Source organism: Miniopterus natalensis, chromosome 3 (genome assembly GCF_054644295.1).
Source record: "Miniopterus natalensis isolate mMinNat1 chromosome 3, mMinNat1.hap1, whole genome shotgun sequence".
Taxonomy (NCBI): domain Eukaryota; kingdom Metazoa; phylum Chordata; class Mammalia; order Chiroptera; family Miniopteridae; genus Miniopterus; species Miniopterus natalensis.
In genome coordinates this window covers 7,436,550-7,463,144 of record NC_142083.1, presented here as the reverse complement: position 1 = coordinate 7,463,144, position 26,595 = coordinate 7,436,550, and the positions used below count along the sequence as shown (strand labels likewise).

The following is a 26,595-nucleotide window of genomic DNA, read 5'->3' as shown; positions in this document are numbered from 1 at the left end:
GGAGTTCAGATACTCTGTTATGCTTTCCACTGAACAACTGAATTGTAAAACAACTGAATTATGAAAGCTACTCCATGATCATGCGTTGCGCTTGTGGAAATACAGCTGGATGGGCCCTCGTGCTAGAGTCTGGCTCAGTGGTTCTGGGATGGGAACCAAGAATTTGCATTTTTAACAAGTTCCCAAGCGATGCTGACGTAGCTGATCTGGGGACCATACTCTGAGAACCGCTGCCTTAGATGAGTTCTCTCGAGCTGTGAGGTACACACCACACCAACCAAGCGCCCAACGTGGAAGAATGAACTCACTGGATTGTTAAATGAGAACTTATGGCAGTTCATCTGTCACAAAAACACCCAAGTCTATGTCATTGCAACACTTTGCATGGCATTGCCAGGGAGAAATAGGGTAGCTTCTCACCCCGGGAAAACCTTGAACCACATCCCGCACCCAAACTTCTCCCAGGTTGTACAGTGTTTCAGAGCTAGATTTCCCAGGATTATTACTTTCTGTGCTACCTGCTCCCTTTACTCTGTGGTTACTTAAAAAAAAAAATCTACGTGACAACCCTCATGCCTTCTGCCTCCTGGCAAGTTCCCTGCAGCCGCACACGCCCAGGCTCCCCATTCGCTCAGGATTCTTACCAGTTTAAGGCAGTTAAAGGTCACTTGCCCTGAGTTGTATGTTATGGGAGCAGAGCAAAACTGCCAGGCTGCTTCTATATTGAGGCAACAGATTCACGTTCCTGAAGTTTCATAAGCCTTAATCTTTCGCTATCTTGATGATGTCAGAATTAGTTAAGAGTCAGTGAAGTAAGTAGTAGGGTTCAAATAAGTTTAGGAGAATAGGAAAAAGATGACGTAGGTAGAGAGAAGATTCTACCTCACTTCATACAAAAAACTAACTTGCATTTTAGACCAGGAAGCAATGGGTTCAGGTTTGGCTTGCCCTAGAGGCCAGGCTTCCTCCCAAGGCAGGAGAAGGGTCCTGGAAGGGGGACAACCATGGCAACCTGCCCAGCTATGCGGCAGGGACAGCATGGGGCCGCCTGCACTCGGGAGACCTTTCATTTCCAGCCTAGCCCCTCGGTTTAGCACGGACGCTCCCTCCCTTCCCGCTTCCTTCTGCTATGATGCTGGCTTGAGGGCAAGGGCTGCCCCCCTGTAGGGACTCCGAGTGGGGTGGGGGAGACTTCAAGGAGGCAGAGGAGGTCAGCTTGACCAAACCCCACTGCAGGTTTCTGGGCAGGGAACAGAGAGTAACTTCGGGCCTGTTCTGGCGCGAGCACAGCAAACACTCTGGCTTGGTTAACATTAAGTGCTTGAGTGATCAACATCTTTCAGGTAGACAAGCAGTGTCCAATTTTGACAAAGAAATTCTCCATTCTGTCTTCAGTTCTCACAAAGATAACATAATTCAGTTGCTCAAGGGGCAAAAACAAAACAAAACAAAACATAAATGTCTAAGTCCGACAGAATAAGGTATTTTAAGCATGTTAGATGAAGTCTTCCCAGCAAACCCAGGGGTAGGTGCAATTCTTTTCTCCAGATCAGAAAGCTTAAGTACAGAGAGGTTACACAATTTGCCCAAGGTCAGGTAAGCAGCATTGTTGCGGCCGGGATTCGAACCGAGCCCGAGGGAGGCAATGGGACCTCAGAACCCATGCCCTGAACTGCTACCGGATCATGCTGGGGGGGGGGGGGGCAAAAGCTGGCATGCGCTGGCCCTGTGTGTCCACACTCAGCACCATTTGTTCCCCTCATCAGAAGTTAGCATGTTTTTTGAAGAAGAGGAGACTTGCCTCCCTTCTGATTCACACAATCATTAGAGTCAGGAACTGTTCCCATGACTTCGGTTTCCCCGATGCTACAGCTGTTTCTTCTGATTTGGGTCTACCTCTGACCAATTCTGTGGCACGCTCAACGTTAGGGTCACAAGCAGCACCGGGGAGGATGTTAAATGACCACATCCTGTCCCTCGGGTGTTGCATGTTACCAGTCTAGTTCTCATGCTGGTTCTGCTTGGAGGGTAGAAACCTGGTGTGTTAGGTCAGTTACCGAAACCTCTCCAGCCAGTCTGCTTTCAGGCCTTGCTCCCTGGGGAGGAATGTTCTGAGGACCATGAGGATAACTTCACACCCTGGGGAGCTCAGTCAGCAGCAGCCTTCTCAAGGATTCAGCATCTTAGCTCTGTCCTTAAGAAGAGCATCAATTAAATCCTCAAGTCAGAAGACGCTGAGGAAGAGAAACACATGAAGCCTTCAAAACTATCCAGGTTGAAAATCTCAGTGGTGGCAGGCTCAGGCTCACAGACGTGTGAAGGTAGAATTAGAAATGGAGCAGCCGTACCATTCTGGCTGAGCCACCAAGAACCCACGTCTCCACAAAGCCTCCCGCCAGCCAGGAGCCACTCAGCAAGGCGTTTGCTCTCCTGCTCGCCTAATCTTCAGGTAACAGGCACAGCCAAGCAGGCCGGTAAATATCACCCCCAACCAGCTGAACAGCAGCTTCCAGAGGTCCCACTACCACCTTCACGCCGACGAGTGTCTTCAAGGCAATTCCCTTCAACCCAACAAAGTGACTGAAATCCATTCAACCTTTTGGGCAAGGCAACAAATGAGCTTAATGCATAAGAATTTGAATTTAAAGCTGTAAGAAGTCTTGAGTGGAAATGCACCTCTGGATTGTCTTTAACAAACTGGGCAAGGTTTTTATCAAGTGCTGTGGCTGCCTTCCCTCCTTATGCCCTCAGGTGAAGATCAACTGTGTCATCACGAGACTGGCAGCTACATATGTGTCACAGTTCAAAGTTGAAAGACGTTCTCTGCCATCTATCTGTTCTGGTCACACATTAAAACTTAGGAGGGCCTAGCTAAAAAAAAAAAAATGGTTTCTAGGGCAGTCATCAGATAAGAAGGGACAGAGATGGCAGGGGGAAGGAGAGGGAGAAGTTAAGCTATTCAACAACAACAGGAAAAATAATCCAGTCCGCTTTAGGAGAAAACTGATTTAGAATTTAGAAGAAGACATCTGTCCCAGAAATACACATCGGAAAACACCACGAGGTCTCCTTTGTACATTCTCTAGACGGTCCACAGTGCACACTCAGCATTACGTCGTGTGGCATTGTTTACCGCCACATACACAGCACTTCACCCAAAAGGTCCTTCCCCAAAGATTAAGGAGAGCTCAATCCCAAATACTCCTGAATTCTCAAGGCAGTAAATGCTTTCTTACAGTGTCATTGAGGCATATCTGCCTTCAACAAGAGAGGGACAGAACCTGGGGTGGGCGGGCACCAGGCCCAGAGAAGAGCTGCGTAATCAAGGTCTGGCTGCTGGTATAAGAAACACTCATGGAGCTGTCACCCAGCGTGGAGACAGGCCATTTGGTGGCTGCAATGCTCTCCCATCCCCGCCAGATCCTCCCTCCCCAGAAGCCAGTAGATGCTCTGGCGTGGGGAGAGGTCCAGGATACATCCCATCAAAGCCATTCCAAGCGCCTTATCAGATGTCCTGCAGGCATTTTTGTAACTGCCTTCTTTCCCTGCCATTCCTTCGGTTTGAGTTACTTCTGCCCCCTTACTTCTCCCCCACCCCCCCCACCCCCGCTTTGCCTGATTAGGGCCAGAAATTTTTTCATTAAGTCGCTTTATAGCGCAATAACAACATTTACTATTCATGAAGTCTCCCCTCCATAATTTTTAAGTCTTTCCATGTGTCTGGAAGCTTATTTCTGCTCTGCTCATTTTACAGAGCGCCTCTCTTCCTTCCAAACACAAACTAAAAAGAAAGAGGGGGGGGGGGGGGTAGGGAGCTGGGGTGGAGATAACATCCAGATTCTTTAAGTGTTTTTAATCCAGTTAAATTTCCCTTTGGACTCCACCAGCTCCCTGCTGAAACGGACGGGGGACCCGGATTCCAAGCTCAGAATTAAGTCCAGAAGAAAGGCCGGCAGACACAAATAACAGAGTCGGCTCTATGCTAGGAAACCCGCGGCGGCGGGGGCGCCCGCTTTAACCCATTCATTCTCCCCGTCCTGGGGTTCCTCCTGGGTCCCGGCCGGCAGCCCGCAGCCAAACGCCCTTTCGCCAGCCGCGCCGGGCGCCGTGGGTTTAAAACAAGTTTGTTCAGTTTCTTGGGCAGATACTTTAATGCGGGTGCGAGACAAGGTTCACATTTTTAACGCCGTAAGTTGTCAGTCACCGGGGGGAAAGAGGCTTCTCCAGGGCACAGACCCGGTCCCCGGCCTTTGTCGCGGGGCAAAAATAACCAGCCTTGGAGGAGTTGCCCCCGCGGTGGGCAGGCGCCCCCGCGTCCCCGCGCGGCGCGCACACAAAGGGGAGGCGCTGGCCAATGTCACCGGCCCCACATCTGGAGCCCGACCCCGGAGGTAAACGCATTCCAGGGACGCATTCCTGGGATGTCAGGCCGCGCACCGCCGCTCCCCCAAATCTCGGCCCTGAGATGCCCCGACAGCCCCGCGTCTGCGCCCCGAAGCGGGGGGGGGGGGGGGCCGCGAAGGAGGGGAAGGAGGTCGCCTAGATGGAGCCGGGGGAGGGGGGCTGGAAAGCTACTCACAGGCCAGCTAGCGCCGCTGCGCCGCGAGCATGACTCGCCCGCCGAGCCTCCGGGCAGCGCGCAGCCCCCGCGGCCGCCGCGCTTAAATAGCCGCCGCCCGAGCCTCGGCGGCCACTCCCGGCAGATATGGTTGTAATCAGATGCTGGCAGCCGAGGGCTCCCCAGGAATGCGCCGGGATGTTTTTGCTGCCTGGGCTCGGTAACTCCCCCTCAACGTGTCTGCGGAGTCTTCCAAACTTAACTGTTTATTAACTCGCCCGGCGGCCAGCCCGGGACCGGCTGCAGCGCCCCAGCGCCGCCAGCGGGGGGCGATCGCGCGGAGGCGCGCGCGGCGCGGGGGCGGCGGGGCGCGGGGGGAGCGGGGCGCGGGGCCGACCCCCGCCCGCGGGGCCCCGCCGGGCCGGGGAGGGGGCACCTCAGGACAGGAAAGGGAGGGTCCGCGGGGAGGGATGGGACCCCGAGCTTCCCCGCGCCGCCTCCGCCCCGGCTGCCGCTTGGGGTGATGTGGCGCACAAGCCCTCCCAACCCCCTGGGTCTGCGCGAACAAAGGGCCGCCTTGACGCCTGACTGTTCCTGGCAGGAGGCAGCTCCCAGCTAAGATCTGCTGTTTTTCCGCCGACCCTGTGCCTGCCTCCTTTAAAGGAATGGGGGTCTCTTCCATTGCAGATGGGGGTGCACTCAGGTCCGTGGGAAGCCTGTGTGTGTGTATATGTAAAACTCGCTGTATTTATGTATGAAATATAACCCTGTATATACAGCTATAAAAGCGATACTCCTTTATGAAATCGATATAAACAAAAGTGTTCGTGTCTGTATAGCCTATGTAAATAAGCCATATATCTGATATAAACTGATTATACACTGGCTCCCCTCGCAGTGCGTGTGCACATACCTGTGTGGACGCATAACATGACTTTATCTCTACCGATTTCCATAGCGTTTCCTCTACCTCTGTGACCAATGAGAAATATGAAGAATAAAGAATCTGAAAATACTGGGGAGCAGCAGAAGGCACTCCGGGGCATATCTTAGTGAACCTTAAAGAGCTGGGAATTCATTTTCCCATATTCTAAAGCCATGGACACTTGCAAAACATGCCCCAGAAGCTCTGGTGCTTAAGAATCGGGAGACTATTCTCCTGAAAATCGTGCCAATGCCATCCCCCCTTTTTAAAGTCGGAGACAGTGTGTACTGAATGTGAAAAGGCCACACTGTGAGTTGGATGGGAAGGGGTTATTGATTTGATGGAGCATGCAACACACAGTGCATTTGCATTTTACCTCTGGAAACTGGGGGTTCAAATCGGGCTCATGGGACACCAAGGATGTATTTTGTGGCCCAAGCCTGGCCCCGACTGCGAAGCCGCTGTGTAATTTGGGGCAGCTCCATGTGAGTGGCAGCCCCTGCTCTCAAGCAGGTCAGACTTGGAACAAGCAGGGTGCTGGGGCACAGAGCAGCCCAGCCAGGGACATGAGAATCGGCCTCTCCTGGATTCTACTACGTCTGCCACCTGTCATCCCCTCACACCTAGGGTGTGGGACGGGAGGGTTTTACTGACAGCTTTCAACATTCCTCTGATGTCATTTGCTATTATTTTAAAAAAAAGACTCTGTGTGAAAGACAAGAAGTATACCAGCTTTAGTCTTCAGATGGTATTTATAACATTTACGCAGAGAACTTTGATTCTAGCACATCCTAGGACACAGTCCTTGACTTTCCAGTGGGATGGTTCACGTCTTAGGCTAAGTAGCTGCTGATTTCAGGCAAATAAAGGCTTTGGCAATTAAAAAACACAAAAACAAAAACGGGTCTCTATGAACCCTCAATATGTAATACTTTCTCAACACCCCAACCTAGTTTTTTAATCCAAAAACTCCTGCTGAGAAATGTTAACTTATGTTTGCTCTACCCCACCAAATGGAAAGGATTTGTCTGCGAAGCCAGGGGAAGAAAATGATTTCATCTGCAATGAGCTGCAGTTTGCAGAAAGGACTTTGATGAAAACAGCTCATTTATGAGTGGCGGGCTCGCACATACAGCTTCAGATGGACAGCTCTGTCATCCGCAGGAGCCTGAGGAGTCGAGGGGAGAGCTCTATTTGAAGTGCATTTTTACTCTCTAAGGCGCTGATATTGCTTCTGGCAGTACTTCAGTGTCCTGCTCACACGAGGGGGGAAGAAACAAAAGGAAAGAAAACTGATGTAACCCTTCTATCCCGGGTGGAACCCAGTCTCCTGTTCCATTGGAGTTGTCCACTTTTCCGTAGGTCTAAAGTGAACAATCCCCGAAAGCTGCAGAATCCCAGCCAAACCCACCCGGACATTAACCCTGCCTGAACCGGGGTCTTTGCTCAGCATCACTGAAATGAATGTTTAGAAAATTAAGGTGAGGAAAATTCAATGCAGTGTTGAAAACTCTGGTCCTTGCATGACTCCCCTGTGCACAAACCCCAACTGTGAGGGAGAAGGGAAAAAAGAAAACTGACGACTGCATTCCCAGCCTAGGAAAGGGGTAGTTAATCCCGTGATGGCTTGCTGAAGAATGCATGGTTTATTATTAAAGTAATCTCTTAAGATTTTCCTGGAATGTGCTTCCACAGCAACTCTGCCTGTGTGAGCTATCCTCTGTGTGTGTCTTTTCTTCCATAATTAAGCTGATTTTTCCCCTTTTAGCTCCCAGATCTAATGTTTTCTCTCTCCCTTCTCCAGACCTCCTTCTACCCTCCTTTCCTACTGCTTTTGTCTCCCTTAAACACCCATTTTTTAATCTTGACATTTCCCATGATCTGTAAATGGCACTTTGGACCTGGTCATAGGTAATAGGTAAATTGTGCACCTTGACGACTTGCTGGATGCTTCCAGATGTTCAGATCAAGCAAGGACTGGCTGAAGTCTGTGGATCTAGCAAGGTCACATCTCCCCTCTTCCCCCTCCTCAGTGTCATGAAAACATGAAGAGAATTGCTATTGTTCTCAGAAAATGTTCTTTGACCTTGAGAGGTCCTGCATATTTATAGACGCAGAGAAACTGGCCCTACCAGATTTGGCTGTTGGCAAGGCAGGGCAAATATCAGAGGCTTTTCTCTATCTATCTACCCATCTATCTAAAACTTAAAGTCTAAGATCTTTGGAGGGTAGTGCCATTGGGGCCATCCTGCTTTTGTTTGGTTTGGTAGTTGCTTTTGTTTGTTTTCTTGGTCATACCTGTATCCTACCTCAGAACTCAATACTTATTATTTGCTTGTGATATGAAATATTGGTAAAACTCAAAAGGTACTTGAAAAGTTGGAATGTTGTAAAGTGAAGAATATTTAAAAATTCAATATGATACATTCATATAATCAAATACATTTTTTTTACCAACATAAGTTTTTATAATGAAAGTATAAAGTTAAAAAAGAATACTCATATGAATTAGTGGTTAAAATATTATCTTACTTGGAAAGCAAGTTGGAAAATTTTATTAAAATACAAGTACTATAACCTGCAAAATACTAATATTAATTATTATTTTAGCAAACACAGGTAGTTCTCTATCCTATGTATAAAAATCTATCCCCTAGAAATAAACATATGTATATAAAATACAAAGATGTTAATTGTTGCATTGTCCATAGCAGCAGAAACCTGGGAACAAATGATGTTTGTCAAGAGCACAATGATTGAATAAGCTATGATTCATCCGTACTGTGAAATCACACGCAATCTTTTGAAGGAATAAATTGGAGTTCAACCTTGTAATGTGGAAGGATTTTGATTAGGTATTGTTGAGTGAGAAAAGCAAGATATAGAAAAAATGTAAACTACGCTTCCATTCTAGTAATACCGAAAGCAACACCTCTCCCTATAGGTTTGAGGACATGTGTTTGTGTATGTGTGTTTGATGCATGATTATAAGGAGGCTAGAGACTGGACTGCAGTACAGATTACTGAGGCCTGATGGGGATCAGAGCAGTCAGCAGAGAGGAACAGGGTGAGCACTGTGCAAAAAGGGAAAGGAAATGAAAAGAGCTTGTATGCGGATATAGATCACATTTATACATCTAAGTGAAATTATATATGCACAGGTTTGCACAATTTTTAAAACGCACCAAATTATTTTAAGATAAGGAAAGAGAAAAGTTGTCAAAGAAATCCCATAAAATAGCTTTCATCGATGTGTTTTCCACAAGGTCTTTCAAAAGTGAGTATTCATCGATGTTCTCGAGTTCTAACTCCGTCTCTGGAGCAATAGTTCTTAAACTTTCATGTTCACAACAGACTTCCTGCGAGTTCACTACAAGGACAAATTCCTGGGCCCAGCCCTGAGACCTGGAATGGAAAGTGTGAGGGTAGGTGGGTGGGGGTGTGAAGTGCCTGGGAATGTGTGCTTTTCACCAGCACAACCCATAGAGTCAGATGCTGTGGTCTGGGGACCACACTGAGAGACACTGCATTTCTCCTGCGGTCCAGAGGACACTCATTCTGTTCCCTGAGCAGCAATGAGAACTGTGTGGCAGGGAGAACCACAAGGTGAGAGGAAGGAGGCAGGTGCCATTGTCTTTAGACACTGGCCTTTCTCTCTCCCTTTGGTTGTCTGCAGCCCCAGTGTCCAGGCTCTGGTGGTGGCACCGGTAAGAGCAACGACAGATTTCCGCCCCCCCCCATTTTTGAGCAGGTGAAGGTGATTGTCAACCCCAACCTGCAACTGACTTAAGGTCACCTAGAAAGAGAGATTATAGGACTCCCACCTCCTGGGACAATCCTCTGTTATTCCTTAAGTCACACTACATCTTGGCTTCAAAGGGGCCATTGGAAAATTGAAACTGTATATTATGCACACAACTGCCTCCATGATATAGCAAAGAAAAGTGAGATTTAGGATCAGGTCCAGGTTATAGTCCTGGCCGCATCTCTTCCTAACTGAGGATAAGTCACGTCATTGCTCAATGACACAATTTCCTTATCTATAAAATGGGCATTCCTGGTTCTCCCCTCCCATTTTGGGTTTTGGTGCGACACAAACAAAGTCATGCTTCTGAGAGGACTTTGGAAAGTCTGAGACTATAAAAATACTATAAATTATGTAAAAATTATGCAAAAAAACATTATTACTAGAAAGATGCTCTTGTCCCAAATTATTTACATCCCCAATATCAGACACTCCCTTATTAGTAATTTCTGTGTTTAGATAACTATGCTGCTCTGGTTGTAGTGGACTCTCCCAAGGCTGGCCCCTTATGTGGGATAGCTCCGGCCCCTTATGTGGGATAGCTCCAGCCCCTGATTTCCTAAGGTGTTAGTGAGGATCACTTTCATGGATCAAGTTCATTCTGCCAGAGAGAGATGAGAGAATGTCTGTCGAAATGGGGAGATTAAAGGTGGGGGGGGGGGGGCAGAAAATGAAAAAAATGGGTGCTAAAGACCATCCTCTTTTACTCTGAAGATCTGCTTGTTATTGCTGAGAAAGGTGCCTCACCCTCCACAGACACTCAGTTCCATCCAGAGAGGTGTCCACGCTGCTCCAGCTATGGCCATGCGCTGCCCCGGGGAGCCAGGGCCAGCTTAACAGGCTCAGCTCTAGGCTGAACAGCCACTTGTGAATGAAGGACTACTTGCTGGACTCATTTAATGCTCAGGCTCAAAATCGATTCTTAGTCAGAGAATGGACATAAAACACGCCAGGCATCCAGGGGAATTTAACCTCCTAATTATTTTGAAGCTCATGCATGTGTGTGTACCCATGCTTATAGGCATTTTCTGAGGAGTTGCACCATAGATTTCATTGGATTCTCAAAGGACCCCATGACATAAACAAGGTTAAATTCCATTGCAATATGGGTGTACAACTAAATTCTTCCTATCAGTTTTTATCTGAGGATTTTATCTGAGTCTTTTGTACCAATCTGATATTTGTGTCCTCACAACATCATTGTCAAGCTGGTTAGGGCAAGTAGTCCTTTTTCTAAAAATTAAGAAATATAAGTGCAGAATCCTTGATTTACTTTTGTTTACAGAGATAGGGACAGTGCAAGAGCTATTATTCAACTCTCTGGGAATGATCTAGAACGTTTGGCTCATGCAGTTGTGGCCCAGCCATAGTTGCAGCGCTTAATGACAGCTCTCGGGGTTCCCTGTATCCTGTGTTGGTCTGTCCACACCCGGGAAAAATGTCTGTTGTGGAGACCCCTTCATGTGAAAGACACTGGCAAGTGGAAAGCTGTCCAGAGCAGGGCCACTGGGGCAGTGAGGAACTTTCCTGGGGACTGAGCACTACTGAGGGCTCTGCCCGTGTGGCCTGACTCAAATGGGCAGGTGTAGCCTGGGCAAGAGACACCTTGGGCACGTGAGGTTGGTTAGGGAGGGGAGTCCATGGAGAGTGGAGCTCTTTCCAAATATCCAAAAGCTTGTCACGTGGAAGGTAGACTGGGCTCCTCTCCACCAGCAAATGCCACATCAACATCACATACCCCCGGATATGATACACTGAGAAAGACACAACATCATTTTTTGTGGTATTTGTGCCCCCAAACTGCATAACCTCAATCCAGTCATGAGAAAACCTTAGACAAATCCAAATTAATGGGCATTCCACTTCTGACTTGAGCAGTGCTCTTCAAAAGTCATAAAAGAGTGAAGAATTGTCACAGATAGAAAACTAAGGACGCTCCAAGAGGAAGTGCCATGTGGGATTCTGAACCGAATCCTGGAACAGAACAGGACACTAGAGGAGAAACTGGTCAAATCTGAATAAAGTCTGCAGTTTAATCAATAGTTTTGTCTTAATATTCTTGCCTAGTTTCGATCATGGTACTTTGGTTCCATGAGCTGTTAACATTGGGGGAAGCTGGGTGAAAGGTATGTGTGAACTCTTATGCTACTTTTGTATCTTTTCTCTAAGTTTAAAATGTTTAAAAATAAACAGTTTAAAAAACAAGTTACACACACAAAAAGATTAGACTCCTGTCTTTGGCCACAGTGGTAGAAAGGGGTCCTCTACTGGGTTGAACAGTGTCTCCCCAAGATTCCTGTCTGCCTGAAACCTAAGAATGGGGCTTATTTGGCAACAAGGTGGATCCATGTAGATGTAATCAGTTAGGATAAGGTCATGCTGGGTTATGTGAAGTCCCACCTCCAGTGAAAACTGTTTAACTGCCTTATGGTACATTTTGGTCCGAATATCTCAGCTTTTTAATTATAGTTCATTTTGCGTTGAGCACAACCCTGGAACCAGTGTGTCTAGGTGTAAATCCCAGCTCCATCGTTTACCAGTAGTGTGATCTGAGGAAAACTGCCAAACTTCTCCTACAAAGTGAGGGAAGTAACAGGACTTCCTTCCCAGTGTTACTCTGAGCTCAACTGTTATCCCGTCTAAAGGACCTTCAGGGGTCATTAGCACACAGTAGGGTGCTGATGATCATGTGAGTTTGCCTGAATGTCTTAAAAGAATTGTTTTTAAAAGTGAATTTGAAAATACGTATACCCTAAGCTTCAGCAATTTCACTTCTAAAAAACTCGAACTCACCTGCCCAGAAATACGTCTGAGAATGCTTAGAACAGCAAAGAGCAGAAGCAGGCAAGTGTCCATGGCAGAGCGGACACGTGAGTGGTGGCGCACGCGTCCCTTGGGAATCCTTCAACGACAACAGCAGTGACACGCAGGTACGACCCAGACCCGCTGTGCCAACAGGCATGAGCGGAGAGGGCAGGACAAACGTCAGATGAACACATAAAGCAAGATGCCCTTTCCATAGGGTTCAAATGTGAAAACCAAAGTTTTCTCCTTAATGGGAGACACAGCTCTTCATCTGAATGAACGTACAGATGCATGGGAATGACGCAGAAATTCCGGATGGCGCTTTCCTTTGAAAGGAGCAAGAAGAGCTGAAAAGGAGCTTCCCTCGTGCTGGTCACTTCCCCCTTTGCAGGCTACAAAGGTGCATATCGCTCCACTTTTATGGCTCTTTATCCAGTGCTCCTCTAGCTCTTTACAGCTATAACTTACGCAGTCCTCATGACTGTCCTGAGAGTCCAAACCTGGACGGTGGTCGGTGAGAGGGAGAAGAGAGCTGAGAGGGGGCAATGAAGGGCCGCTGAGAGGGAGCGAGTCTCTGAGAAAGGTGTCAGAGCGATCTAGGGAGAAGTGGAGGGGTGGCAGGCGTGTGGGTACCGTGTCTTGGCTCAAGACATAAACTGCTGTTCTCTGGAAGAAATGTTGGTGGAAGATACAAGTTATGGGAATGACCCAAATAACCAATAATTCTCAAATAACCGCTACCTGGCTTTCAGGTGGAATGAGTCCATCTCAGTGGAGCTACCCGGATTTTTTCCCAGGGAGAGGACATCATATTTCCTTTGATTAATGTTCAGACTGATCCTGCTTCTCAGCCTCTCTCCTTGGGGACAGAACATTCCTCCAGGCCAGCCCAGGGAAGGAAACCCTGTCACTGGCTTCTGTTGGGAGGAGAGCCGAAGCTCCTGAAACCCATGCGGTGGGCCTCAGCCCCATGCCTGTGGCCTCAGCCTTCTGGGCAAGAACCGAGCCCACCAGAGGGTACCTGCTGCAGAAACCCTGCCTGCGCCAGCGCCGGTGGGCTAGGAGGGGCTGGGGGGGCTCCGCAGGGCTGTGCTGAGCAGGGGGATTGCGGGGGCTGGGGGGGCTTTGGGTGGAGGGAAAACCTGTCCCAAACTCTGCAGCTGCTGCTGAAAATGCATAAGTCCTACAGTCATTTTGCTGAGGCCACCCAGAAAATGTGCAATCATAAACGTCAAATGTGTTTATCCGTCAAGTAGACATTTTCCGTTATTTTGGTTTATATTGAGGTAAATTTTAAACTAATAGACATTAACTTCATCTACTAATTTGATAACGCTCTCTGTCTCTTCTCTTTCTCTTACTCTCTCTCCGTCTGACACACACACACCATTATATTTTGTTGTGAGTCTGAGTTATAGGCACTAGTATGCTGGTAAACTGAGCCTTTGAATAAAAGCTCTGATTTATAGTGTTTGCTGATTTGCATGGGCTAACATTCCCACCGTGACTTATTTCAAAGTGCCATGTGATGTCACTGAATGTGAGATGTGAACAATTAGCTCTTAAGAGCACTGGCGCTGGCTCTAGCACACCCTGGTTATAAGACAGGTTCTAGCCTTTTTCTTTCCTGATATGTTGACTACTTAAGACTCTCTTGTCACAATATTCCTGGTCAGTAATAATCAGTCAAATCAATTAATCAATTATCTATAAATGAAGAATATCAAATAAAATCTCTCTGGAACATGGTGTTTAAGGATTTGGACCATTTTCAGGGAAAAGGGGTGGCCAAGAAATAAAAGTACTCATTTGCCTTAAAAAAAGTAAAAAGATCTGGACCACAATGATTAGATACTTAAATACAATAGTGACATTTGTTTTCCTAATTCACACTGTAGTACAATGAAAATCACATGGGATAAAGATGAAGCATATAAAAATTAGAATCGTGGCTCCATGATTAACTATCCATATGGTTAGATAAATTGCTTAACTTCTCTAACTCTTAAATTTATTATGTGTAAAATGGAACACAATGCTGTGGTGCAGGTTTATTTTGAGGATTAAATGACATAATAATGGGTGTAAAATAACAAATTCCTGGCAAACATCAGGCCCTATGGTAGCTGAGAAAAAGGAAATGGGCAGACTCTTCTCACTTCAAGATTTTCTCAAAAGAATTCTTCAACTTTTGGTTCTTGCCTCCATTGTCTGGGCATGAACACTGACAGGTGACAAAATGCTTGATAAGATAGTAGATAAGTACTGATGGAAGCAACTTGGAACATTTTTATGTTTTATTCTTATCTGATAGTCTCTAACCACCTCTGCTGCTACTAGTGTGGTCCAAACCATCATCATTTCTCACAAGAATTATCAGAATAACCATGTTTGCTCTGATCCCTCCCACAGTCTGTCGTCAACACAGCAGCCCGTGATTCCATGACAAAGTACAACAGTATCATACTTTTGTTTAGAACACTCCATAACTCCATCTCCCTCAGAGTCAAAGCCAAAGTTCTTCGAAAGGGTCTCCGAGGCAGTACTGCTCTGCCCTCCACCCCCTCTGCCTTTGTAACTGCTGCTCTTACGGATCCTCCACCCCCTCCCTCGCTTCACACACCAGGCCCATTCGCATCTTGGACCTTCACACTTGCTACTCTTTGCCTGGACTGTCTTTTTCCAGATTCATGACTAGTGAGTTCCCAAACTACTTTAGATATTGCTCAGATGTCATCTCAAGGAGAATATTTTTGACTATTGTACTGGGCGGAAGAGTGTCCTCCAAAAATTCATGTCCATTTGGAACTTGTAAATATGACTTCATATAGAAATAGGAATTTTGCAGATGTAGTGAAGTTAAGATGAGTCCTACTGGATAGGGGTGGGCCTTAACTCCAACAACTGTATCCTTATAAGAAAAGGGAAATTTGGACACAGAGGGAAGAAGGTAAAGTGAAGGCAGAGGCAGAGGCTGGAATGAGGCAAGCCAAGTCCACCAAGGACTTAGGCCGTTAACTGAAGCGAGGAGAGAGATATACAACGGATTCTTTCCTAGAGCTTTCAGAAGACGCAGGACCTTGGTGCCTCCTTGGTTTCAAACTTCTAAACTCTAGAACTGTAAGAGAATATATTTCTCTTGTTTTAAACCACCTAGCTTTTGGCAATTTGTTATAGCTGGAAAGTTAACAAAACTATTCAATTTCTTTTGTTTTAAATTTTTTATTTATTGATTTTAGAGAGGACGGAAGAGAGAGAGAGTGTGTGGGGGGAACATCGATTTATTGTCCCATTTGTTTATGCATTCATTGGTTGATTCTTGTATGTAACCTGACTGGGGATCGAACCTGCAACCTTGGTGTATAGGGACAACGCTCTAAGCAACTGAGTTACCCTGCCAGGGCACCATTTGATTTCAAATTGCCACTACCTTATCCCCTCTAATTTACATATCCCCCATAGCATCTAGCCCTAACTGGTGCTTTCTAAAATTCCCTTAAGCAATATGTTTCACTGGCTGTAACTATGAACAAATCATTGTGGGTCTGCAAACATGATTTAGCTTTTCCTTCTCACCTACTCTTCCAAACTGGAAATGTGTATCCTTGCATGTGTGCCATTCCTTTTTTAGTAAGAGGAATACTTGTCCAACTTCTACTATTCCTCTTGTCCTGAGCTCCAGAAAATAGTTGTAAAGAGTTAACTACTACACCAATACAGACCCATTAAAACAAATTTGAAGTAGACTGAAAGTAATGAAGCCTCTACGTATATTGACTAGTTTAGGGGAAATACACAGAGGATCGAATGAAATGACATCACCAGGCATGTCAGCCATATCCAGAATGTGGCAAGTTCTACAGGACACACGGTCTGTTCTGTTCAACAAGTCCATGGTATTAACAAAATGGAGTGGGGTGGGGTGGAAAAGACTGCCACAGGTTTAAGGACACTTAAAAGACAGAAAGAAAACATGAAATTTTTTGAGTCTTGTTTGAATTCTGATTCTAAAAACAAAACATTAAAAGATATCTTTGAGATAGAGAGGGATTTTATAAGATTTAAGGAATTACTATTAATTTTTTCAAGTGTGTACAAGGATTGTTCTAATGTATTAGAGATGTAAAGTGAAGTATTTAAGGATGAAATTATATGCAATCTTGGATTTTCTTTAAAATAACCTACTCAATCCCTCAAATTGAAAGGAAATAGACAAAACAAGATTGTAGAAGCAGAGTGATGGTTCTATGGAGGTTCAGTATCCAATTCTCTCTATTTTTGTCTCTTTTTAGCAATTTCCTTAATAAAAAAATTAAAGATGTCTGCTACTATTTGGTGTTCCTGGAGTTTGCTCATTCATTCGTTCGTTCATTCATTCATTCACTCATTCATTTATTCAACATTTCTTTCGTGTTAGTTTCTGTTGGGTTACCAGCTGGGCGCTGTAGATAAACCATAGCTTCCCTCTCTAGGATTTCCATCATTTAGGTCAAACAGCTTCCCACATGGAGCTATTTTATAAAATAACCAATATCCTTTCAGTATTTAGAAACTCAGAATTTAGACTCCAGATATCAAAGTACCTTTAGGCTGAGAGAGTGGCTTTGTTTCCCTAAGCCACCCCCCCCCCCAAGGGGATCCAGGCATCTGTCTATGCTGGAGGAGTCCCTCCAGGGACCAAGGATTGAGTCACATTAGCAACTCTCTACTTGACATTAGGCCGTATCTGAAGGCCCAGGCCTGGCCCCCTCTTCCAGGCCCCTAGGCTCCCAAGTGCTTTTTCTCTGTGTTACTCATTTCAAGGTGGAGTCAGAAGATTTGTAAAACGACCTTGGTCTTTCCTATCTGCTTCACACCATAGGGGTGAGGAAAACAAATAGGTGCAAAGTCTGTTGGCTTCTGAGCCCAGAAGGAGGCCAGTATTGCTGTCATGTATTTGTCTGATGAGCAATTCCAGTGTTTGTTTTTCTTGTTCCTGGCTTTATAAAGTAAATGCATTAATTTACAAAGCTTCAAGTAGATTTTCTTTCGGGGGGGTGTTTGGTAGCCAGGATATTGCAACAAAGGGCAATTCTTCATTGAGAAGGGACTGCAGATATTTCAGGCTGGGAAGGCCGCTTCACTTCTCTTCCTGATGTTTCTGTTGCTCAAGTGCTGGTGGCACCTCTGCCAGAGGGCAGAAGAGGAATAGCATAGAACTTGGAAATCAGTCTGACCTTATGGAGAGGATGCTGATTGTGCATTTTTCATGCAAGTTTAATAGATTTTCAAATTTATTCTCATTTGACCTTCATGTTCATCTTGCCAGTTAGATCAGTATAATTTTCTCCATTTTAAAGATGATAAAGTTGGGTCTCAGAGTAGTCAGGGCATTCCTCCAAGTGCAGGCAGATTGCTGGAGAGGGTGCAAGATTCACACCAGTTCTAATCCCTTTTGCCCTGCCCAGTGACCTTTCGACTGCTCTGAAAATCCTCTTACTCATTTGATGAGGAAGAAGGGTAGAGGTATTAGAGTTTTAGAATTATCCATAATGTTTTATTATCTTTTGATAGATGCATACTCTTTTTAATCTCCAAGGATCTCTGAGCATCATAACATAAAATCATAGTGTCTTCTATTACTATTTTGCCTAAATATTTTATTTGGATCAGAAAGTTATCTTGGTCCTACATATAATACATGGTACAGCTCAGGGCTTTCTCCAAACGATTTGTTCTCCAGACAAGTTGATTTCAGCTACGAAAAGGTAGGATCCTTCTGGGTTATGCCTGCCATCAAGATAGGACAACTGTCCTTCGTATCTGGATTAGAGTAAGACTCAGAGTCGTGGTAAATCAGCACATTTTGTCCCTCGTGAAGGACTGCCTAGAGGACATGTAGGGGAACATTAAGGTCTCTTCATGGCCATCTGGTTCTTCTTAGCTGAGGAGTGCTCACCCGTATGGCAGTTCTGAGCAAAGCTCATAGGAAGAGATATGACCTCCAACCCAAGCAAGGAAAACAGTGTGAGGGAATATAGGTAGGGGTGCAAGGAGGTGCCAGTCACAAGAGAAAGGAAACATGACATGAATCAGGTGGCAAACTTACTCTTTGGATTGGGAAACATTTTTTGGCTGAAATCATCTTTTTTGAAGAATTTTCACTATTCACTATTATTGAATAGTCTCCAAGCTGAACTACCATTAAGTCTGGACACAAAAGAAACTCAAGGGCATTTTTTTTTAAAGCAATAAAAGTATTATGTTAACTTAAAAAGTAAGTAAAGATACTTGTTATTTATTTGAATGGATCTTCTTAAAATATAATAGAAATATGTAAAAAACACAAATGCTAATGAGGACACAAGTCATAGGACAATTTTTTTATAATAAGGAAGGCTGAAGTTTGAGATTCCTCAGTAGGAGAGATATTCTTTCCAGTCCAATAGAGGATACAATGGGCTGCGGTAGAGGTGACCTGGTGGCTAATACTAGCACAGACACTGCTTTGTGTCCTGTGGCCAATGCCTAATCTCTAAGGTGTGGCATGCTTCAATTTGAAAAATACCTCTCATGCATATCATGATCAAAGAAATAAAATCAATCGTGACAGAAATGTTATGTAAAATATTTCTATTGTTGAAAGCTATCAAACACATTTCTGTTGTGAAAAGAAGAATTAACCACACAAAGTCTGTGCTGTCAATTGACTTATATAAATCATAAGTAATTTTAAATTGCAAATAATTTGACAAGGCTCTGAGTTAGAGAATATCTTACTTTTTATGGGAGCCTCAGTGTGCTTAGTTAACCAAATTCATGTTTATTAAGACTTCTTGAAACAACAACTGAAAGACCAGGCAGAGACAGATGCTATTACTTGTATTGAGTTTACAATGTGTCTACAGAGTCTGAATAAATACATGTCCCAAAGGAACTGGCATTGTGAAATCAAAAGTGGATTACGACCTGTTTAATAATAATCTTACTAGATGATTCATAGTTCTCTCCTAGGAACTAAATAATATGAATAGGTAAAGACATTTTCTGAATATGTCTTTATTTTGTTTTATTTTTATTGATTTGAGAGAATGGGGAGAGAGAGAGAGAGAGAATGAATCATTGATTTGTGGTTCTACTTTATTTATGCATTTATTGGTTGATTCTTGTATGTGCCCTGACTGGGAATCGAACCCTCAACCTTGGTATATCGGGATGACGCTCTAACCAACTGAGCTACCTGGCCAGGGCTGAATATGCCTTTAATCATGACTATTATAATAACATATATAAATAAAGTATTTTTAAAATGTATTCACATATTTAATCTCCTTTCCTTTACAGCATAAATATTATGTAGACCCAACTACTAGATTATATAGCAATGAAGTCAGATATTCCATTCAGACCTTATAGGAAGTAATGAAATGGAATAGATCCTTTCCTCCCGTTCAGTCTACAGGTATTGACTAGATTTTTTTAACTCTTCTAATAGCTATAGAATTCTTGACAAAAATTTTATTCTGACATGAGTCCCAATTTCCAATTAAAAAAACCAAAGTTTCTCTTAAAATTGTTAGATTTTGTCATACAACGCTATAGAAATAAAATAAAAACCATTCTGCTTCTTATGGATACTTTTTGGAACTTACTAAATACTGATCAGTATGTCAGGAATTTTTGGTCTAAATACCAGGATTTATTTTCTCCTCAGTTTAATGTTTTTTGGGGGAGGTGGGCGAATGGAGTGGAGTGGGGCAAGACTATCCCTTTAAGAGTTACTATAGCAATACAACTTGCTATTGAAACTGAAAACATTAACGATGGCTTGGAAGGTGACACCCTGCAAAAATATTTAAGTCATTCTGAATAAGACTTGAAACAACATTTCTACAACATTTAACTCTGGGTAAAAACAGGAGGCTTGGGCATCGAAACAATGCTCCCTCTATTAGAAAGCAAGCCTAAAATGAAATGGAAGTCATATTTACTTTCATTTCCCTCCCTCCGCATTGTCAGAAGAAAGAAAGGAAAGAAAGAAAGAAAAAAGAAAGAAAGAAAGAAAGAAAGAAAGAAAGAAAGAAAGAAAGAAAGAAAGAAAGAAAGAAAAGCAAGCTGACTCAAACCAAAGCTCTCCACACATATTTTGAGAATGCTGCATGCGTGTGTGTTTATGATTGTGTGGGTATGTGTATGTTGGATTTTAGCTACATCTCCACAATTTCTACACCAGCTTGAAAGCAAATAATATTTAATTACTTCCATAAAAATGCCAAAATAAGAAAAACATGCTTGAAGAAGGCAGCCAGGAGAAGGCATGCTATATATGTTATAGCCGACCACAAACGTCATTCACAAAACAAGCGAGTGGCCTAACCAGGAATTTTCCAAAAGCTTTTTTTGGGAGACGTTAACTCCCATACAGAGAGAGCTTCGAAACAGAAGAGGAAAATGACAGGTTAGTGCAGACCCTTTTTACTGATTTATCCCTAAAATTAGGGCTGCATCTGAAAGGAAAATGCAAATCCCCAGAGAGTGCTCAGGAGAAAGCATTATAAAGACAAATAATAATTTAACACGCCAGCCCTTTTCACAGAAAGGAAAACCCTGTCCCGACCAGGAGGGGATCTCCGTGTAAGAGGCTCTTCCAACCTGGCCCAGGCCCTGCCGGCTTTGGAAGCTTTTCCACTCTGTTCACTCCTTTTTGGTGTTTTTAGAGAACGACAGAATTTACAAAATACTGGAACAGTGTTCGCGAAACCTCCATTTCCCTGCCACCGGCTTGCGCGAGAAGAAGGGCTACCAGGCGCTGCTGTGCACTTAGCAGAGGGAACAGCAGGCTGGCTGGAGGCCCATTTGGGAAACACTGCAACGGTCCGAGTCTGCATGGCTCCTAGAGCCACCGACTGCCAGGGTCTTACCCCTCCAGTCACACTCGCATCCAGCACTAAATTCCACCCGCAGCATCCCTGTCCCCTACCCCACGCGGCTGTGCAACCTGCCCAAGCCACTTCCAGCCAAGGACATTCCCTGAGCCTTCCTATTGTGTCCTTACTTGGGTTAAGTGCCTTCCAGTTTGATTCTCATTAAAAGCAGATACAATATAAGATTCAACTGCCTTTAGCAAGCTACAGGTTCAACTAGCTTTTTTTTTTAAGACCCAGAGACATTGCATAAAACTAACCCAGATGTCAGCTAATGTCTTAAGAACTTAGAGTGGGAACCTTGAGTTCCTGCCTGTCCCTGGATCCTCCAGGGGAGATGATTTACGGGTTTCCTGGCCCCTGCTGGCTTGGAGCTCTCCTTTCTGCTATTCTTTTGGGTTTTTTTTGAGTTCACAGTTCACTTTGCTGTTCCTTGTCTGCCACCCCTGTTTTGGACCATGTCAAACTCAACATCCTTCCTCGATCGGTTCACTCCCATCCTATGAAAGAAACCCACCTGAATCCAGACCTTTGTTCATGCAGCCATTTTTTCTGAAAGTGTGTGGAAATGAATGGGGCTTATTTTATGTTGACATGTTTATTTATTTTGACATAATAAAGATTAATTCTATATATTAGATTATATATTTTAATATATATTAAAATACATGTTTATTTATTTTGAAATAGACACATACATATGTATTTAAATGTGAGACATCCCTATTATTAAAAATCTGATCCTTTGCTCCTTTGCAGAGCCATACTCTTCCCATCCTCAAATTTCCATTTTTTTCCTATGAGACGTGACTTAGAAATTCCATTTTGTTTGCTCCCTCCTGTCTCTAAAAGTGTCTACATTCTTGCCGGTGATATGCCGATAAATATCTCTCACCTCAAGCCCTTGAATGCCCTCCGTTCTTATTCACTACAAAGGTTTATCAAGACATTTAAAAAAATATTTTTTTATTCAATTTTAGAGAGACAGAGGAAAGGAGAGGGAGAAACACTGATGTGAGAGCAAAACATGGATCAGCTGCTCCCTCCTAGGTATCAAGCCAGCAACCTGGGCATGTACCCTGACCGGCAATCAAACCAACCACCTTCCTGTGCATGGTGCATGGTGCATGGTGCATGGTGCATGGTGCATGGTGCATGGTGCATGGTGCATGGTGCGTGGGACAACACCCAACCAACTGAGCTGCATCCTCCAGGGCTCAAGATATTTTAAATAAAACCTGTTCCCCCTTGAGGAGGATACTTTGTTGGTTTGATTACACTGTGTCAAATATAAAAAAAGAAAAGGTATGTTTTTCTAAGAGTGGAAAACTTGGCCCTATTGAGATTTAAAAATTGTTTAAGTCTAAAATTGTCTGTACACATTCCTGAAGTATTGGTGAACGTACTCTGGGGGAACAGAGGGAGAAAGTTGGAACTGGGGGTGAGAGTTGCCTGGGTCAAGTTTTCCTGACATATTACTATTCCATTTTGGCTTATGACTTTAAAAAAGTTAATTAAGGCTATAAATAGTATAAAAGTAGAAGAAAGCAGAGAGTAGATGTTAGCTAGGAAATATGGCTGTATGCTTCTAATTTTTCAGGATGGCTCTGACTTCAAATGTTCTGTATTTATGTCTCCCATAATGTTCATATTATGCTTATTAATTTATAGTTCAGAAAATGTTTATTCCATATATGAGCCTAAGGAATTATTGGAGCTAAAACGTTGCAAATCTAAATTGCAAATAGAGCATTCCGTTGAAGAAGGCAGATTGAACTCACATGTTTACTCTCCCTCTCTCCCAAGCCCCCGCTAAACTGTTATTAAAGGAATAAGGGGCTACAGACCCAGGACAAAAGGAATAGGAGGTGGCTTCAGCCGGCAAACCGTCTGAACAAATCACTGCACTGTGGAAGCGGATGGGAGCGCAGACCCTGATTTATTAGGCAGAGCAATCCAGACCTCATGTCCGGGTGGGTAACACAGTAACTGTAGGAGACGCGGTTCCCGCCGCAGAACCCTGGAAAGGCTGAGTGCGTAGACGGAGGGCTGAGACATGAGACTGGAACAGGGATTAGAGGGTTAGCTTATATAAACTGACCCTGTCCCCAAGGAACAGAACACTGACGGCCGGGTCCTTCCAACTCCTCAAAGCCTGCCATGAACAGAACACTGACGCCTACAGCACCCCCACTGTGCCCACAGGAGACTGGAGCGTCACTTATTAGCTGGAGAACCTGCGTGAGAGTGGCTGTTGATTAAAGACCCCAGGCTTGGAAGATAGGTGAGTGAAGGTGAGGCTCATGGCTCCACACAAGGGAACTAATAAAAGTCTGCTCTTATTAGACATTTCTAGAATAGCTGGACCCCCTCAGTCTTCTTCCCCTTCATGTACACACAACATCATAACCAGGGAGCTGCCGCCAAGACAAGAGATTAGAAGGTAACTTCTTTAGAAGAGCTGAGTCACCAGAAGAGCTCCTACAGACTAGTGGTTGAGAAGCTCTAATGGGATGGTCAGCTCCCTTCAGGATCCCTGCAGGGAAGTCCGCTAATCCTGTGCCTCTGCACTGAGCTTCTGTTATCGGTGGGGTACCCGCTGTGTCCCTACCTGTTGTTGGTGACAGTGGGCTTCTTGGGGTGCCATGGGAATAAGAATTTCCTGAGGCCCCCACAGCAGGATGACGTATCATGGAAAGCTTTGTTTCTGTGGTATTAAGCCCCTGAGTCTCCCAGGTCCCATCCCCCTCTGTCCTGCCATGGAAAAAGTCCCATTTTATCAAAGCCACTGCTCAGAGCCTTCATTCCACATTTGCACAGTCCAGTCTAGCATCTGGCTAGCTTAGCTTGTGTTCCCAGCTGCAGTCCGTGGCATGTGGGGTCCACATGGCCGTAGGCCACATAGCTTCCGGGGCCACACGACAGCTAGTGGCACAGGCGAGTAGAAGAAAGCAGGAGCAAAGCCAGAGGAACAAGAGAAAGAGAATGCCTTTGTCTGGGGATTATGTGTTCCCAGATTTCCGAGGCTAGCATTGGGGCCCACCCTCCTGGCCAATGATCTTTGTTCCCAGGTTAGACTCACAGGCAAGCCCCTTCTCTATGACATCCCGACTTCACTGTGCAGGCACCCATTTTCCCCTTTGCCCAGTCCCTTTCCCCAGTGATCTGCTGGGAATGAACTGGTGGCTCCCTGGGGAGTATAAATTTGCAGGTTCCTGGGTAAGCTGCTCAGATGGCCACACTTATAATGTCTGGCCTCCCCTTTGCTCCTTTTTAATTATTAATATTAGCTAGCTAGTTATGATGGTAAAACTTCCACTCAGGTTTTAAATCTCCATCCTTGAATATGAATGAACAACCTTGGATTACAGAAAGCTGAAGGCAACTGTCACCATAGAGAGAGGGACCAAAGTAAACAAGGTGAAATGGAAAGAGAAGAAATGGGAGATAACGCAGGAATCATACAGATTTGAAAAGCTATTAAATCCATAAACAATGACAGATTTCTGTAAAAGGAAACAATAGAATTCTTATAAACTAAAAATACGATGTGCTGTTTCTCCCATAAAAAGGAGTAGCAGGGATGAAAGATAAATTTTAGGAATGCTCCCAAAAGTAGAGCCATGAGATGAGGGGATGGAAAATTTGAGTAAGATAAGAATCATAAAGATCAATCTAGGGAGCCAAATACCTTACTGGTGGAAATTTCAGAAAGAAATACTGAAGGGAGAAAATTATAGGGTACTAAAGAATATTCATCATAATGGGTGGATAGACATCTCCAGGAGCAAAAGGCTAAACTGAGTATCCATTACAATCACAGTGCACACTCAGAAGCCAAGGGAGTGGAGCAGATCCAGGTTATTATCCACAGTCCATTTGATTCTTACAAAACCAAGTCTGACCAATTTCAATAAAGGGTTAAACGGATCTTCTCACTTTATACTTAAGCCCTTCACTGGTCCACCAGTTTCCTCAGAATCCATTTTCAGCTCCTCAGCACAGTAGCCAAGGCCATTCATGATCTGGTCCTGACCCACCTCGCCTCCTCCTGTCCTGCAGGAACCCTCTGCGGTCGCCGGGACACTAAACTTCCCCCTGCTAAAACGCCAAGTTTCCCCTGCTGCCTAGCGGTGCTTCCTTCCCTTGACTTCCATCCCTTCTTTCCTCATCTGCCTTGTCCCTTTGACTGGCTAACTCTCCTTACTCATTTTTGAGATCTTGGCTCAGATGCTGTCTTTCTGGAAAGTTCTCCATAACTCCTGCAAGACTCAGTTAGGTGACCTTTCACTGTGCTCCCAGAGTTCTGTACTTCTGCCCAGCACAGCAACAGTCACTCTTGGAATTCTCTAGCTTCTTTTTTTATCCATTCCCCAAACAAAAGCTCCTTGGTCACAGACTATTTCTTCTTTAATGTGTGTCCCCAGACCTACCACAGAACCTGCACACAGGAGGCAGAAAGAAATCAAGTGAAGGAAGAGAGAGTCAATCAGCAAATCAAAATGGGAGAAATACAGTGGGCCCGTTAATGGCCTCATAAGGACATTTAAAGGTAACCTCTTTTCTTCTTGCCTTAAATTACCAGAGTCGATCAACTCTAAGACAATTTTTTTTCACATTTTAATATTTCAGAAGTTGGACTAGGTCATGCATTTAATGGCATGCATCAATTTTTAAATTGGCAACATTTTCAGCCTTGTTGGTAGTAGATAAAATAATGGTGTGTCTTGCAATAGGTGTCACAGAGTTAACGAATTATGGTCCATGTAAGTTAAGCACGTATCTAACATGTAGACAGACGTGAAGGAGTAGACGGAACTGGAGTCCTGAGTTAGGCTGAGAGAGTGAGGGACAAAGACCGTCAAAACTCTGAGCTGTCATAGTTTCTGGGCACGGAGAGAAAAGAGGGAGCAGGGCCAGGAAGAATGCAGGCAGGCAGGAAAGATGTGGGTTTTTCAGGTAAACAGGAGCAGCTGCAGGTTGATAAAGCTCCCACATGCACTTACCAAGGTCTAAGGCCAACAGGTTGTGGACGTTAGTCTGACTTATTGTTTGGCAGTGCTGAAATAACGGGTTCTAACTAGGTCTCACAGGCCACCCTGCCAGAAGGGGGGAAATTATTGAAAAGAAAAACAGAGATTCTTGTTTCATGGTGCGTCACCAGTCAGTTAAGAAAACTTGGAACGTGAAAACCCTCCATGTTCTTTTAGGCCCAGACACCAAAGCCAAACCCCAAATTAGCCATTGTTGGGTAAAACCCCTGATTTTGCAAAACCCATTCCCAAACCAACTCTGGCTGGGTACAGTCAAGCGAGGGACACGATTTAGAAAGTGTTTTTTAGAAGAATAGCAGGATGTTTAGTCCAAGAGGGAAAAAAATACAAAACCTGACTATTGAACCACTAGTGAAATTAGTTGGAGACAGGTCGCAATAGTACTAGAGACTTGATTTGCCAAAAAAAATATCTATTTTGGCAATATGTGAGCAAATTAATAGCATCTATCTCCAGATACCCAGCTCATCCCTCAGTGACCTTCTGCGGTGCATTATGGGATACAGTGATTGGTTAACTTAACTTGAAATAGGATTTAATAGATA

The 26,595-nt window shown here is 44.5% G+C and overlaps 1 protein-coding gene across 1 annotated transcript in view; it reads right to left on the bottom strand.

Moving 5' to 3' along the window:
- DAB2 (DAB adaptor protein 2) overlaps window positions 1–4,787 on the bottom strand; it is a 48,389-nt gene extending 43,602 nt beyond the window's left edge. The window contains exon 1 of the mRNA XM_087815286.1: window positions 4,580–4,787. The gene's annotated coding sequence lies outside the window, so the exon portion shown is untranslated. The remainder of the gene's footprint in view (window positions 1–4,579) is intronic.
- Window positions 4,788–26,595: the final 21,808 nt, after the last annotated feature.